Raw genomic sequence first — 7,475 nt, forward strand, 5'->3', positions numbered from 1 at the left:
GTCAAACCACTAAATCGGTCGCCGGCGGGAAAATGTCCAAAGTACCATGGTTCTGAGGGTCTGACTTCCCTCAAAACTGTCCGTTACTCATTTTCTATTCGGACTGAGCAGTTTGACACCACCCCCGTCTCTCTAGGACATGGAAGTCCTGTTGCCAAAAACCAGGTTTCTGAAATCGCGCCGGTACCTGTCTGGTCGACCCGCCACTGAGTGTGTAATCCAAAACAGGCCAAATATCGATGAAGCCCTGAACCTCACAGGGCTTCTGTGCGCCCCACCATCGGGGGTCAAATTCAACAAAAACGTGATAAATCAAAAAGTACACATCCGATCTTGATGGGGTTTTTTTTGCACGAAAGTGCATAAATAGACGAGCATTTACATTCAATTAAAAACGTTTTTGTATAAAACATTTTAATAGGAAATCGTGTTTCAAGTTTTGGGAAAAAAGTGAATTTCACAGGATGCATAGGTTCCTGTGGATGCGAATTTTTTTTTACATTATGTAATTGTTGCCCATCACGAGAGAGGGTATGAGACGAAATTTGGGACCTCTAGCCCTTCGGGAAGTATTTTTAATCATTTTTTGAAAATTACAGAAATTGGTCGAAAAAATGACAGAGTCCCACTTTTCACAGCCGTGCACCTGGTGATTGAAAACGTGCATCTGGTAACCCAAAAATGCGGTTCTCAATGCGCTTGCCGGTGTTACAGATATACATGTCCGATAATGATGCACCCTACTACGGACCTTTTTCAATGGGGGCCGGCCTGAATTATTTATGGAAGGTATGATTACTTTTTTTTTCTCCGTGCAACTGGTGATTGAAAACGTGCACCTGGTCACCCAAAACACGGTTCTCTATGCGGTTAGCGGTGTTCCCGAGATTCATGTCCGATAATGATGCACCCTACTACGGACCTTTTCAATGGGGGCCGGTCCGAATTATTTATGGAAGGTATGATTTTTTTTTTCTCTCTCCGTGCAACTGGTGATTGAAAACGTGCATCTGGTAACCCAAAACACGGTTCTCTATGCGGTTAGCGGTGTTCCCGAGATTCATGTCCGATAATGATGCACCCTACTACGGACCTTTTCAATGGGGGCCGGTCCGAATTATTTATGGAAGGTATGATTTTTTTTTTTTTTTTCAACACTTTTCCCCTCTTTTTCTCTCTCTGCCGGGGCCGGCCCTGGGTGCTTTATGGACGGTTTAAAACATGACTATGGATGCAAATGCTCATTTTCCTCCGTGCAACTGGTGATTGAAAACGTGCATCTGGTAACCCAAAAATTATAAAACGGTTTTAAATACTTTTACCCGTCATTCTATTGATATAGCCCGCTAGGGGAGTGCCCCACTACGGCCCTCTCTCTGTCAGGGCCGTCCTTGGGTGCTTTTTAGACACTTTAAGAAATCACGATGGATGCAGATTGCTATTAATCCTCCGTGCAACTGGTGATTGAAAACGTGCATCTGGTAACCCAAAATTTCAAATATGGTTCAAAATGAATTTAAAGGCACCCCTCTCATTGTTGCCCGCTATGGGAGCACCCCACTAAGGCCCTGTCTCGGTCGGGGCCGTCCTGAGTGCTTTATAGACACTTTAAGAAATCGCGATGGATGCAGATTGCTATTAATCCTCCGTGCAACTGGTGATTGAAAATGTGCAACTGGTGATTGAAAACGTGCACCTGGTCACCCAAAACACGGTTCTCTATGCGGTTAGCGGTGTTCCATATATTCATGTCCGCTTATGGCGCACCCTACTACGGACCTTTAGCAATGGGGGCCGGCCCGAATTATTTATGGAAGGTCTGATGATGATTTTTTTTTTTTTTCCACCATCTCTTTCTCTCTCTGCCGGGGCCGGCCAAGAGTGCTTTATGGACGGTTTAAGACATGACTATGGATGCAAATGCTCATTTTCCTCCGTGCACCTGGTGATTGAAAACGTGCATCTGGTAACCCAAAAATTATAAAACGGTTTTAAATACTTTTACCCGTCATTCTATTGATATAGCCCGCTAGGGGAGTGCCCCACTACGGCCCTCTCTCTGTCAGGGCCGTCCTTGGGTGCTTTTTAGACACTTTAAGAAATCACGATGGATGCAGATTGCTATTAATCCTCCGTGCAACTGGTGATTGAAAACGTGCATCTGGTAACCCAAAATTTCAAATATGGTTCAAAATGAATTTAAAGGCACCCCTCTCATTGTTGCCCGCTATGGGAGCACCCCACTAAGGCCCTGTCTCGGTCGGGGCCGTCCTGAGTGCTTTATAGACACTTTAAGAAATCGCGATGGATGCAGATTGCTATTAATCCTCCGTGCAACTGGTGATTGAAAATGTGCAACTGGTGATTGAAAACGTGCACCTGGTCACCCAAAACACGGTTCTCTATGCGGTTAGCGGTGTTCCATATATTCATGTCCGCTTATGGCGCACCCTACTACGGACCTTTAGCAATGGGGGCCGGCCCGAATTATTTATGGAAGGTCTGATGATGATTTTTTTTTTTTTTCCACCATCTCTTTCTCTCTCTGCCGGGGCCGGCCAAGAGTGCTTTATGGACGGTTTAAGACATGACTATGGATGCAAATGCTCATTTTCCTCCGTGCACCTGGTGATTGAAAACGTGCATCTGGTAACCCAAAAATTATAAAACGGTTTTAAATACTTTTACCCGTCATTCTATTGATATAGCCCGCTAGGGGAGTGCCCCACTACGGCCCTCTCTCTGTCAGGGCCGTCCTTGGGTGCTTTTTAGACACTTTAAGAAATCACGATGGATGCAGATTGCTATTAATCCTCCGTGCAACTGGTGATTGAAAACGTGCATCTGGTAACCCAAAATTTCAAATATGGTTCAAAATGAATTTAAAGGCACCCCTCTCATTGTTGCCCGCTATGGGAGCACCCCACTAAGGCCCTGTCTCGGTCGGGGCCGTCCTGAGTGCTTTATAGACACTTTAAGAAATCGCGATGGATGCAGATTGCTATTAATCCTCCGTGCAACTGGTGATTGAAAATGTGCAACTGGTGATTGAAAACGTGCACCTGGTCACCCAAAACACGGTTCTCTATGCGGTTAGCGGTGTTCCATATATTCATGTCCGCTTATGGCGCACCCTACTACGGACCTTTAGCAATGGGGGCCGGCCCGAATTATTTATGGAAGGTCTGATGATGATTTTTTTTTTTTTTCCACCATCTCTTTCTCTCTCTGCCGGGGCCGGCCAAGAGTGCTTTATGGACGGTTTAAGACATGACTATGGATGCAAATGCTCATTTTCCTCCGTGCACCTGGTGATTGAAAACGTGCATCTGGTAACCCAAAAATTATAAAACGGTTTTAAATACTTTTACCCGTCATTCTATTGATATAGCCCGCTAGGGGAGTGCCCCACTACGGCCCTCTCTCTGTCAGGGCCGTCCTTGGGTGCTTTTTAGACACTTTAAGAAATCACGATGGATGCAGATTGCTATTAATCCTCCGTGCAACTGGTGATTGAAAACGTGCATCTGGTAACCCAAAATTTCAAATATGGTTCAAAATGAATTTAAAGGCACCCCTCTCATTGTTGCCCGCTATGGGAGCACCCCACTAAGGCCCTGTCTCGGTCGGGGCCGTCCTGAGTGCTTTATAGACACTTTAAGAAATCGCGATGGATGCAGATTGCTATTAATCCTCCGTGCAACTGGTGATTGAAAATGTGCAACTGGTGATTGAAAACGTGCACCTGGTCACCCAAAACACGGTTCTCTATGCGGTTAGCGGTGTTCCATATATTCATGTCCGCTTATGGCGCACCCTACTACGGACCTTTAGCAATGGGGGCCGGCCCGAATTATTTATGGAAGGTCTGATGATGATTTTTTTTTTTTTTCCACCATCTCTTTCTCTCTCTGCCGGGGCCGGCCAAGAGTGCTTTATGGACGGTTTAAGACATGACTATGGATGCAAATGCTCATTTTCCTCCGTGCACCTGGTGATTGAAAACGTGCATCTGGTAACCCAAAAATTATAAAACGGTTTTAAATACTTTTACCCGTCATTCTATTGATATAGCCCGCTAGGGGAGTGCCCCACTACGGCCCTCTCTCTGTCAGGGCCGTCCTTGGGTGCTTTTTAGACACTTTAAGAAATCACGATGGATGCAGATTGCTATTAATCCTCCGTGCAACTGGTGATTGAAAACGTGCATCTGGTAACCCAAAATTTCAAATATGGTTCAAAATGAATTTAAAGGCACCCCTCTCATTGTTGCCCGCTATGGGAGCACCCCACTAAGGCCCTGTCTCGGTCGGGGCCGTCCTGAGTGCTTTATAGACACTTTAAGAAATCGCGATGGATGCAGATTGCTATTAATCCTCCGTGCAACTGGTGATTGAAAATGTGCAACTGGTGATTGAAAACGTGCACCTGGTCACCCAAAACACGGTTCTCTATGCGGTTAGCGGTGTTCCATATATTCATGTCCGCTTATGGCGCACCCTACTACGGACCTTTAGCAATGGGGGCCGGCCCGAATTATTTATGGAAGGTCTGATGATGATTTTTTTTTTTTTTCCACCATCTCTTTCTCTCTCTGCCGGGGCCGGCCAAGAGTGCTTTATGGACGGTTTAAGACATGACTATGGATGCAAATGCTCATTTTCCTCCGTGCACCTGGTGATTGAAAACGTGCATCTGGTAACCCAAAAATTATAAAACGGTTTTAAATACTTTTACCCGTCATTCTATTGATATAGCCCGCTAGGGGAGTGCCCCACTACGGCCCTCTCTCTGTCAGGGCCGTCCTTGGGTGCTTTTTAGACACTTTAAGAAATCACGATGGATGCAGATTGCTATTAATCCTCCGTGCAACTGGTGATTGAAAACGTGCATCTGGTAACCCAAAATTTCAAATATGGTTCAAAATGAATTTAACCTTTCTGATCTCCCCATCCCGGATCCGGGTTCGTGAATACAGACTCAAGCTCATTACCATAACGCAACGTTAACTATTCATGAAAATCGCAAATGAAATGAAATAAATATGCTAGCTCTCAAGCTTAGCCTTTTGTTAACAACACTGTCATCTCAGATTTTCAAAATATGCTTCTCAACCATTGCAAAACAATCATTTGTGTAACAGTATTGATGGCTAACGTAGCATTTAGCATTAGCATTCAGCTGGCAACATTTACACAAAAAAACAGAAAAGCATTCAAAAAAATCATTTACCTTTGAAGAACTTCAGATGTTTTCATTGAGGAGACTCTCAGATAGCAAATGTTCAGTTTTTCCTGAAAGATTATTTGTTTAGGACAAATCGCTCCGTTTTCTGCGTCACGTTTAGCTATGAAAAAACCCCTGTATCCAGGATTGTGTAAATCTATCAGCAAGCTCATTAGCATAACACAACGTTAACTATTTATGAAAATCGCAAATGAAATGAAATAAATATGCCATCTCTCAAGCTTAGCCTTTTGTAAACAACACTGTCATCTCAGATTTTCAAAATATGCTTCTCAACCATAGGAAAACAATCATTTGTGTAAAAGTAGCTAGCTAGAGTTAGCATTTCGCGTTAGCATTTAGCGTTAGCATTAGCGTTAGCATCCAGCACGCAACATTAACAAAAACATAAAAGCCTTCAAATAAAATCATTTACCTTTGAAGAACTTCTGATGTTTTCAATGAGGATACTCTCAGTTAGATAGCAGATGCTCAGTTTTTCCAAAAAGATTCCTTGTGTATTAGAAATAGCTCCGTTTTATACATCACATTTGGCTACCAAAAAAAATCCATAAATTCAGTCCTCAAAACGCAAACTTTTTTCCAAATTAACTCCATAATATCGACTGAAAACATGGCAAACGTTTTTTAGAATCAAGCCTCAAGGTGTTTTTCACATATCTCTTCATTGATACATCGTTCTTGGAAACATGCTTTCTCTCCTGAATCCCAGGAGAAAATGACCGCACCTGAAGATTACGCACAAATTTAGACAAAGGACACCGGGCGGACCTCTGGAAAATGTAGTCTCTTATGGCCAATCTTCCAATGATATGCCTACAAATACGTCACAATGCTGCTAAGACCTTGGGCGAACGACAGAAAGTGTAGGCTCATTCCTTGCGCAATCACAGCCATATAAGGAGAGAATGGAAAACAGAGCTTCAGAAATTCTGCTAATTCCTGGGTGATGCATCATCTTGGTTTCGCCTGTAGAATGAGTTCTGGGGCACTTACAGACAAAATCTTTGCAGATTCTGAAACTTCAGAGTGTTTTCTTTCCAAAACTGTCAAGAATATGCATAGTCGAGCATCTTTTCGTGACAAAATATCGCGCTTAAAACGGGAACGTTTTTTATCCAAAAATGAAATAGCGCCCCTAGAGCTCTAACTGGTTAAAGGCACCCCTCTCATTGTTGCCCGCTATGGGAGCACCCCACTAAGGCCCTGTCTCGGTCGGGGCCGTCCTGAGTGCTTTATAGACACTTTAAGAAATCGCGATGGATGCAGATTGCTATTAATCCTCCGTGCAACTGGTGATTGAAAATGTGCAACTGGTGATTGAAAACGTGCACCTGGTCACCCAAAACACGGTTCTCTATGCGGTTAGCGGTGTTCCATATATTCATGTCCGCTTATGGCGCACCCTACTACGGACCTTTAGCAATGGGGGCCGGCCCGAATTATTTATGGAAGGTCTGATGATGATTTTTTTTTTTTTTCCACCATCTCTTTCTCTCTCTGCCGGGGCCGGCCAAGAGTGCTTTATGGACGGTTTAAGACATGACTATGGATGCAAATGCTCATTTTCCTCCGTGCACCTGGTGATTGAAAACGTGCATCTGGTAACCCAAAAATTATAAAACGGTTTTAAATACTTTTACCCGTCATTCTATTGATATAGCCCGCTAGGGGAGTGCCCCACTACGGCCCTCTCTCTGTCAGGGCCGTCCTTGGGTGCTTTTTAGACACTTTAAGAAATCACGATGGATGCAGATTGCTATTAATCCTCCGTGCAACTGGTGATTGAAAACGTGCATCTGGTAACCCAAAATTTCAAATATGGTTCAAAATGAATTTAAAGGCACCCCTCTCATTGTTGCCCGCTATGGGAGCACCCCACTAAGGCCCTGTCTCGGTCGGGGCCGTCCTGAGTGCTTTATAGACACTTTAAGAAATCGCGATGGATGCAGATTGCTATTAATCCTCCGTGCAACTGGTGATTGAAAATGTGCAACTGGTGATTGAAAACGTGCACCTGGTCACCCAAAACACGGTTCTCTATGCGGTTAGCGGTGTTCCATATATTCATGTCCGCTTATGGCGCACCCTACTACGGACCTTTAGCAATGGGGGCCGGCCCGAATTATTTATGGAAGGTCTGATGATGATTTTTTTTTTTTTTCCACCATCTCTTTCTCTCTCTGCCGGGGCCGGCCAAGAGTGCTTTATGGACGGTTTAAGACATG

Source organism: Oncorhynchus mykiss, chromosome 20, assembly GCF_057628025.1.
Source record: "Oncorhynchus mykiss isolate SJ-2025 chromosome 20, ASM5762802v1, whole genome shotgun sequence".
Classification (NCBI taxonomy): domain Eukaryota; kingdom Metazoa; phylum Chordata; class Actinopteri; order Salmoniformes; family Salmonidae; genus Oncorhynchus; species Oncorhynchus mykiss.